This window comes from Microchirus variegatus, assembly GCF_963457635.1.
Source record: "Microchirus variegatus genome assembly, chromosome: 18".
Lineage (NCBI taxonomy): Eukaryota > Metazoa > Chordata > Actinopteri > Pleuronectiformes > Soleidae > Microchirus > Microchirus variegatus.
In genome coordinates, this window is record NC_139819.1 from 3,378,434 (window position 1) to 3,389,656 (window position 11,223).

Genomic DNA, 11,223 nt, shown 5'->3' on the forward strand with positions numbered 1-11,223 from the left:
TCAATTTTTTTTTTTCAAATTTTGGGTCAAATTTTTTTTTTTTTTTTTGGTCAATTTTTTTTTTTCAAATTTCGGGTAATTTTTTTTTTCAAATTTTGGACCAAACATTTTTGGTCAATTTCTTAAAAAAAATGTTGGTCGACATGGTATAAGTTAAGTTTTTGTTAAATTTTGGACCCAAAAAAAAAAAAAAAAAAATCGAAAAAAAGTTTTCCACCCCTTTTTGCTCTGGGGCTCCACCTGCAGACATTTTTAGGTACTGCAACCAGTAGTTCTTTGTAGATGTCATTCATGATGTAGATATTTGTAATTGTGTTGATTTATAAAGTGGAAATGCTGGTCCTCAGTATGCAGCAAGTACAAGAATGTGTGTGTGTGTGTGTGTGTGTGTGTGTGTGTGTGTGTGTAATTGACAGCTTTAATTGTTTTGTTTGCACAGAAAAACATTTAGAAATGCTGACTCATGTTTTATCATAAACACATTATCAAATAAACACATTATCATCCACAGTTTAAACATATTTTTAATATCTCCTCAGTCTCATCTCGTCTGCAACGTAAACATCAGAGGAACCTCCACAGCTCGATGGTTCCTTTGATTTGATGGGGTTCCTTTGATGGTTCCTCTGGTGGTTCCTCTGATGGTTCCTCTGGTGGCTCCTCTAATGGTTCCTTTGATGGTTCCTCTGGTGGCTCCTCTGATGGTTCCTCTGGTGGTTCCTCTGGTGGTTCCTCCAATGGTTCCTCTGGTGGTTCCTCTAATGGTTCCTCTGGTGGTTCCTCTGATGGTTCCTCTGGTGGTTCCTCTGGTGGTTCCTCTGATGGTTCCTCTGGTGGTTCCTCTGGTGGTTCCTCTGATGGTTACTCTGATGGTTCCTCTGGTGGTTCCTCTGATGGTTACTATGATGGTTCCTCTGGTGGTTCCTCTGATGGTTCCTCTAATGGTTCCTCTGATGGTTCCTCTGATGGTTCCTCTAGTGGTTCCTCTGATGCTCCCAAAAGTGAACTTTGACCCTGAACTTCTCCAAAAGTACACAGTAAAAGTACTTCATACTCCTTGTGTATGAAGTGTGTATGAAGTACACAAGGTACTCCGAAAACAAAAACTACAAATTAAAAGTGTGTATTTTATACCACTTAAAAAAAACCAGACAGATATTCTAATTGTTACCAAAAGTGAACTTTGACCCTGGATTACTTTGTGCAGGAGCAGCTCCACTTGTGATGAATGAATAAATGAATGTCCTCATTGGACATTCATATACATACATACATACAATGGCAGCTGAAATTGCAGTCAGTTAAAAACAGAGAAATACCACCACCCAAGGAAATACTGCCACCTGCTGGACGCATCTGTCCCTGCTTTATCTCTGTGTCTCTTCTGTCTTCTGCTGTTGTCTCATCAGACTTCCTGGTTTAATAAAAAGAGTAATGAGGTCAGACGGTCAGTAGATGGCGATAATGTTATGTTTATCTCCTGTATACGGAGCCCCGGACATGACATGGTCAAAAAAAAGTTTAATTGTGGCCACAAAATGCAATTTAATTTTCTTTTTGACCATGTCATGTCTGGGGCTCCGTACCTGTAATACATTCACTGTCAGTGTTTTTTATTGTTGTTATATTTAAAAGAAAAAAAAAAACGTCCAAAAAGTCATTTATTAATACAATTTTGTTGCAATGTTGTGTCATACATTAGTATGTCGTTCAACTTTTGAGAGAAAAAGAAGCAAATTTTTTGTCCACAATGTGAAAAAATTACTACTTTATACTTTAGGTTTGTAGTATTTTAGTATGTGTATGTAAAATTTAAAAAATGTTCAGATTTCTTTTTAACAAAATTTGACAATTATTATGAAAAAAATGTTTGGTCCAAAATTAGACAAAATCGTCATACTATACTATGTCGTCCAAAATCTGACAATTTTTTGAAAAAACATTTTTTTTGGTCCAAGACTTGACAAAATCGTCACACTATACTATGTAGTACGTCATACTATACTATGTGGTCCAAAATGTGACAATTTTTTGGAAAAAAAAATTGGGTCCAAAATTTAACAAAAACGTCATACTATACTATGTCGTCCAAAATTGGACCATTTTTTGGAAAAACATTCTTTTGGTTCAAGACTTGACAAAATCGTCACACTATACTATGTAGTACGTCCTACTATACTATTCGGTCCAAAATGTGACAATTTTTTTGAAAAACATTTTTTTGGTCCAAAACATGACAAAAACGTAATACTATACTATGTAGTACGTCCTACTATACTATGTCGTCCATAATGTGACAATTTTTTAAAAAAAAAAATTGGTCCAAAATTTGACAAAAACGACATACTATACTATGTCGTCCAAAATCTGACCATGTTTTTGAAAAACATTTTTTTTGGTCCAAAACATGACAAAAACGTAATACTATACTATGTAGTACGTCCTACTATACTATGTCGTCCATAATGTGACCATTTTTAAAAAAAAAAAATTTGGTCCAAAATTTGACAAAAACGACATACTATACTATGTCGTCCAAAATCTTACAATTTTTTTGAAAAACTTTTTTTGGTCCAAAACATGACAGAAACGTAATACTATACTATGTAGTACGTCCTACTATACTATGTAGTCCATAATGTGACCATTTTTTGAAAAAAAAAATTTGGTCCAAAATTTGACAAAAACGACATACTATACTTTGTCGTCCAAAATCTGCACATTTTTTTGAAAAACGTTTTTTTGGTCCAAAACATGACAAAAACATCCTACTATACTATGTCATCCACAATGTAACAAATAGACAACACCTCCTAGGTTAAGGAGTCACAGTGGCTCAATTGGCAAAATGCTGGCATTCTATGCCAAAGGTTTTGGGTTCAATTCCCTGCTTTGTCAAATCTTTGTGTGATGTAAAAATAAAAGCCATAATATACTTTTTTTTCAAAAGCTTTGACAAAGCAAGGATTTGAACCCACTACCTATACCTGCAGAATTTGTCAGAAATGACATACTATACTATGTCGTCCAAAATCTGACCATTTTTTTGAAAAACATTTTTTTGGTCCAAAACATGACAAAAACGTAATACTATACTATGTAGTACGTCCTACTATACTATGTGGTCCATAATGTGACCATTTTTTGAAAAAAATAATTTGGTCCAAAATTTGACAAAAACGACATACTATACTATGTCGTCCAAAATCTGACCATTTTTTTGAAAAACTTTTTTTGGTCCAAAACATGACAGAAACGTAATACTATACTATGTAGTACGTCCTACTATACTATGTCGTCCATAATGTGACCAAAACGTCATAAGATACTATGTCGTCCAGATTGTTACAAATACACAATATGTGGAACAGAACTACAGTTTCCTTGTGGCCTAATGGTTAAGGCACTGGCCCTCCAAGCCAAAGATACAGAGCTCAAATCCGCTCTGGGTTTAAGCTTAACATGACAAGAATGACATACTATGCAATGTTGTCCAAATTTTGAACTTTTTTTTGGTCCAAAATGTAACCAAATGTCATACTATACTATGTAGTACGTCATACTATATTATGTGGTCCAAAATGTGACAATTTTTTGAAAAAAAAAATTTGGTCCAAGATTAGACCAAAATGTCATACTATACTATGTCGTCCAAAATCAGAAATTTTTATGAATTTTTTTTTTTTTATCCAAAATGTGACCAAAATGTCATACTATACTATGTCGTCGACCAAAATGTCATACTATACTATGTCATCCAAAATCTGACCATTTATTTGAAAAAAAACTTTTGGTCCAAAATTTGACAAAAACGTCATACTATACTATGTTGTTCAAAATCTGACCATTTTTTTGAAAAACTTTTTTTTGGTCCAAAATTTGACAAAAATGACATACTATACAATGTCGTCCAAAGTTTTACCTTTTTTTTGGTCCAAAATTTGACAAAAACGTCACACTATACTATGTAGTATGTCATACTATACAAGTTGTCCAAAATCTGACAATTTTTTAAAAAAAGAAATTGGGTCCAAAATTTAACAAAAACGTCATACTATACTATGTCGTCCAAAATTGGACAATTTTTTGGAAAAACATTTTTTGGTCCAAGACTTGACAAAATCGTCACACTATACTATGTAGTACGTCATACTATACTATGTGGTCCAAAATGTGACAATTTTTTGGAAAAAAAAATTTGGGCCAAGATTGGACCAAAACGTCATACTATACTATGTCGTCCAAAATCAGAAATTTTTTTGAAATTATTTTTTTTTATCCAAAATGTGACCAAAATGTCATACTATACTATGTCGTCGACCAAAATGTCATACTATACTATGTAGTCCATAATGTGACCATTTTTTGAAAAAAAACAATTTGGTCCAAAATTTGACAAAAACGACATACTATACTATGTCGTCCAAAATCTGAAAGTTTTTTTTGAAAAACATTTTTTTGGTCCAAAACATGACAAAAACGTAATACTATACTATGTAGTACGTCCTACTATACTATGTCGTCCATAATGTGACCATTTTTTGAAAAAAAAAATTGGTCCAAAATTTGACAAAAACGACATACTATACTATGTCGTCCAAAATCTGACCTTTTTTTTGAAAAAGTTTTTTGGTCCAAAATTTGACAAAAACGACGTTTTTTTGGTCCAAAACATGACAAAAACGTCCTACTATACTATGTCGTCCACAATGTAACAAATAGACAACACCTCCAAGGTCAAGGAGTCACAGTGGCTTAATTGGCAAAATGCTGGCATTCAAAGCCTAAGGTTGTGGGTTCAATTCCCTGCTTTTGTCAAATCTTTGTGTGATGTAAAAATAAAAGCCATAATATACTTTTTTTTCTAAAGCTTTGACAAAGCAAGGATTTGAACCCACTAGCTATACCTGCAGAATTTGACAGAAATGACATACTATACTATGTCGTCCAAAATCTGACCATTTTTTTGAAAAACATTTTTTTGGTCAAAAACATGACAAAAACGTAATACTATACTATGTAGTACGTCCTACTATACTATGTCGTCCATAATGTGACCATTTTTTGAAAAAAAAAATTGCTCCAAAATTTGACAAAAACGACATACTATATACTATGTCGTCCAAAATCTGAACATTTTTTTGAAAAACATTTTTTTGGTCCAAAACATGACAAAAACGTAATACTATACTATGTAGTACGTCCTACTATACTATGTCGTCCATAATGTGACCATTTTTTGAAAAAAAAAATTGTTCCAAAATTTGACAAAAACGACATACTATACTATGTCGTCCAAAATCTGAAAATTTTTTTGAAAAACATTTTTTTGGTCCAAAACATGACAAAAACTTAATAATATACTATGTAGTACGTCATACTACACTATGTCGTCCATAATATGACCATTTTTTGAAAAAAGAAGAATTTGCTCCAAAATTTGACAAAAACGACATACTATACTATGTCGTCCAAAATCTGAACATTTTTTTGAAAAACATTTTTTTGGTCCAAAACATGACAAAAACGTAATACTATACTATGTAGTACGTCCTACTATACTATGTCGTCCATAATGTGACCATTTTTTGAAAAAAAAAATTGTTCCAAAATTTGACAAAAACGACATACTATACTATGTCGTCCAAAATCTGAACATTTTTTTGAAAAACATTTTTTTGGTCCAAAACATGACAAAAACTTAATAATATACTATGTAGTACGTCATACTACACTATGTCGTCCATAATATGACCATTTTTTGAAAAAAGAAGAATTTGGTCCAAAATTTGACAAAAACGACATACTTTACTATGTCGTCCAAAATCTGACCATTTTTTTGAAAAAAAAAATTTTGGTCCAAAACATGACATAAACGTTATACTATACTATGTAGTACGTCCTACTATACTATGTAGTCCATAATGTGACCATTTTTTGTAAAAAGAATTTGGTCCAAAATTTTACAAAAACGACATACTATACTGTCGTCCAAAATCAGAATTTTTTTTGAAATTTTTTTTTCAATCCAAAATGTCATACTATACTATGACGTCGACCACAATGTCATACTATACTATGTCATCCAGAATCTGACCATTTATTTAAAAAAATAAAATTTGGTCCAAAATTTTACAAAAACGACATACTATACTATGTCGTCCAAAATCAGAAATTTTTTTGAAATTATTTTTTTTAATCCAAAATGTTACCAAAATGTCATACTATACTATGTCGCCGACCAAAATGTCATACTATACTATGTCTTCCAAATCGGACAATTTTTTTGAAATTTTTTTTTTGACAAAAACGTCATACTATACTATGTAGTACGTCCTACTATACTATGTCGTCCATAATGTGACCAGTTTTAGAAAAAAAATAATTTGACCAAAATTTGACAAAAACGACATACTATACTATGTCGTCCAAAATCTGACCATATTTTTGGAAAACGTTTTTTTGGTGCAAAACTTGACAAAAACGTCATACTATACTTTGTAGTACGTCCTACTATACTATGTAGTCCATAATGTGACCATTTTTGGAAAAAAAAAGAAAATGGTCCAAAATTTGACAAAAACAACATACTATACTATGCCGTCCACAATGTAAGAAATAGGCAACACCACTGAGGTTAAGGAATCGCAGTGGCTCAACTGGCAAAATGCTTGCACTCAAAGCCTAAGGTCGTGGGTTCAATTCCCCGCCTTGTCAATTCTATGTGTGATGTAAAAAAAAAGACATAATATGCTTCTTTAAACAACATGAAAAGCTTTGACCAAGCAAGGATTTTGAACCCACTACCTATACCTGCAAAATTTGTCAAAGACGACATACTATACTATGTCGTCCAAAATCTGACCATATTTTTGGAAAACGTTTTTTTGGTGCAAAACTTGACAAAAACGTCATACTATACTATGTAGTACGTCCTACTATACTATGTCGTCCATAATGTGACCATTTTTAGAAAAAAAAAATTTGACCAAATTTTGACAAAAACGACATACTATATACTATGTCGTCCAAAATCTGACCATATTTTTGAAAAACGTTTTTTGGTCCAAAACTTGTCAAAAACGTCATACTATACTATGTAGTGCATCCTACTATACTATGTCGTCCATAATGTGACCATTTTTGGAAAAAAAACAATTTGTCCAAAATTTGACAAAAACGACATACTATACTATGTCGTCCAAAATCAGACCATTTTTTGAAAAACTTTTTTTGGTCCAAAACTAGACAAAAACGTCATACTATACTATGTAGTACGTCCTACTATACTATGTAGTCCATAATGTGACCATTTTTGGAAAAAAAAAATTTGACCAAATTTTGACAAAAACGACATACTATACTATGTCGTCCAAAATCTGACCATATTTTTGAAAAACGTTTTTTGGTCCAAAACTTGTCAAAAACGTCATACTATACTATGTAGTACGTCCTACTATACTATGTCGTCCATAATGTGACCATTTTTGGAAAAAAAAAATTGGTCCAAAATTTGACAAAAACGACATACTATACTATGTCGTCCAAAATCTGACCATTTTTTTGAAAAACATTTTTTTGGTCCAAAACATGAAAAAAACGTAATACTATACTATGTAGTACGTCCTACTATACTATGTCGTCCATAATGTGACCATTTTTTGAAAAAAAAAATTTGGTCCAAAATTTGACAAAAACGACATACTATACTATGTCGTCCAAAATCTGACCATTTTTTTGAAAAACATTTTTTTGGTCCAAAACATGACAAAAACGTAATACTTTACTATGTAGTACGTCCTACTATACTATGTCGTCCATAATGTGACCATTTTTTGAAAAAAAAAATTGGTCCAAAATTTGACAAAAGCGACATACTATACTATGTCGTCCAAAATCTGAACATTTTTTTGAAAAACATTTTTTTGGTCCAAAACATGACAAAAACTTAATAATATACTATGTAGTACGTCATACTACACTATGTCGTCCATAATATGACCATTTTTTGAAAAAAAAAATTTGGTCCAAAATTTGACAAAAACGACATACTATACTATGTCGTCCAAAATCTGACCATTTTTTTGAAAAAAAATGTTTTGGTCCAAAACATGACAAAAACGTTATACTATACTATGTAGTACGTCCTACTATACTATGTAGTCCATAATGTGACCATTTTTTGTAAAAAGAATTTGGTCCAAAATTTTACAAAAACGACATACTATACTATGTCGTCCAAAATCAGAATTTTTTTTGAAATTATTTTTTTTAATCCAAAATGTGACCAAAATGTCATACTATACTATGACGTCGACCACAATGTCATACTATACTATGTCATCCAGAATCTGACCATTTATTTAAAAAAATAAAATTTGGTCCAAAATTTTACAAAAACAACATACTATACTATGTCGTCCAAAATCAGAAATTTTTTTGAAATTATTTTTTTTAATCCAAAATGTGACCAAAATGTCATACTATACTATGTCGCCGACCAAAATGTCATACTATACTATGTCTTCCAAATCGGACAATTTTTTTGAAAAAAAAAATTTGACAAAAACGTCATACTATACTATGTAGTACGTCCTACTATACTATGTCGTCCATAATGTGACCATTTTTTGAAAAAAAAAATTGGTCCAAAATTTGACAAAAACGACATACTATACTATGTGGTCCAAAATCTGACCATTTTTTTGAAAAAAAATGTTTTGGTCCAAAACATGACAAAAACGTTATACTATACTATGTAGTACGCCCTACTATACTATGTAGTCCATAATGTGACCATTTTTTGTAAAAAGAATTTGGTCCAAAATTTTACAAAAACGACATACTATACTATGTCGTCCAAAATCAGAATTTTTTTTGAAATTATTTTTTTTAATCCAAAATGTGACCAAAACGTCATACTATACTATGACGTCGACCACAATGTCATACTATACTATGTCATCCAGAATCTGACCATTTATTTAAAAAAATAAAATTTGGTCCAAAATTTTACAAAAACAACATACTATACTATGTCGTCCAAAATCAGAAATTTTTTTGAAATTATTTTTTTTAATCCAAAATGTGACCAAAATGTCATACTATACTATGTCGCCGACCAAAATGTCATACTATACTATGTCTTCCAAATCGGACAATTTTTTTGAAAAAAAAAATTTGACAAAAACGTCATACTATACTATGTAGTACGTCCTACTATACTATGTCGTCCATAATGTGACCATTTTTTGAAAAAAAAAATTGGTCCAAAATTTGACAAAAACGACATACTATACTATGTCGTCCAAAATCTGAACATTTTTTTGAAAAACATTTTTTTGGTCCAAAACATGACAAAAACTTAATAATATACTATGTAGTACGTCATACTACACTATGTCGTCCATAATATGACCATTTTTTGAAAAAAAACAATTTGGTCCAAAATTTGACAAAAACGACATACTATACTATGTCGTCCAAAATCTGACCATTTTTTTGAAAAAAAAAATTTGGGTACAAAACATGACAAAAACGTCCTACTATACTATGTCGTCCACAATGTAACAAATAGACAACACCTCCAAGGTCAAGGAGTCACAGTGGCTTAATTGGCAAAATGCTGGCATTCAAAGCCTAAGGTTGTGGGTTCAATTCCCTGCTTTGTCAAATCTTTGTGTGATGTAAAAATAAAAGCCATAATATACTTTTTTTTCAAAAGCTTTGACAAAGCAAGGATTTGAACCCACTACCTATACCTGCAGAATTTGACAGAAATGACATACTATACTATGTCGTCCAAAATCTGACCATTTTATTGAAAAACATTTTTTTGGTCCAAAATATGACAAAAACGTAATACTATACTATGTAGTACGTCCTACTATACTATGTCGTCCATAATGTGACCATTTTTTGAAAAAAAAATTGGTCCAAAATTTGACAAAAACGACATACTATACTATGTCGTCCAAAATCTGAACATTTTTTTGAAAAACATTTTTTTTGTCCAAAACATGACAAAAACTTAATAATATACTATGTAGTACGTCATACTACACTATGTCGTCCATAATATGACCATTTTTTGAAAAAAAAAATTTGGTCCAAAATTTGACAAAAACGACATACTATACTATGTCGTCCAAAATCTGACCATTTTTTTGAAAAAAAATTTTTGGGTACAAAACATGACAAAAACGTCCTACTATACTATGTCGTCCACAATGTAACAAATAGACAACACCTCCAAGGTCAAGGAGTCACAGTGGCTTAATTGGCAAAATGCTGGCATTCAAAGCCTAAGGTTGTGGGTTCAATTCCCTGCTTTGTCAAATCTTTGTGTGATGTAAAAATAAAAGCCATAATATACTTTTTTTTCAAAAGCTTTGACAAAGCAAGGATTTGAACCCACTACCTATACCTGCAGAATTTGACAGAAATGACATACTATACTATGTCGTCCAAAATCTGACCATTTTTTTGAAAAACATTTTTTTGGTCCAAAACATGACAAAAACGTAATACTATACTATGTAGTACGTCCTACTATACTATGTCGTCCATAATGTGACAATTTTTTGAAAAAAAAAATTGGTCCAAAATTTGACAAAAACGACATACTATACTATGTCGTCCAAAATCTGACCATTTTTTTGAAAAACATTTTTTTGGTCCAAAACATGACAAAAACGTAATGCTATACTATGTAGTACGTCCTACTATACTATGTCGTCCATAATGTGACCATTTTTTGAAAAAAAAAATTGGTCCAAAATTTGACAAAAACGACATACTATACTATGTCGTCCAAAATCTGACCATTTTTTTGAAAAAAAATGTTTTGGTCCAAAACATGACAAAAACGTTATACTATACTATGTAGTACGCCCTACTATACTATGTAGTCCATAATGTGACCATTTTTTGTAAAAAGAATTTGGTCCAAAATTTTACAAAAACGACATACTATACTATGTCGTCCAAAATCAGAATTTTTTTTGAAATTATTTTTTTTAATCCAAAATGTGACCAAAACGTCATACTATACTATGACGTCGACCACAATGTCATACTATACTATGTCATTCAGAATCTGACCATTTATTTAAAAAAATAAAATTTGGTCCAAAATTTTACAAAAACGACATACTATACTACGTCGTCCAAAATCAGAAATTTTTTTGAAATTATTTTTTTTAATCCAAAATGTGACCAAAA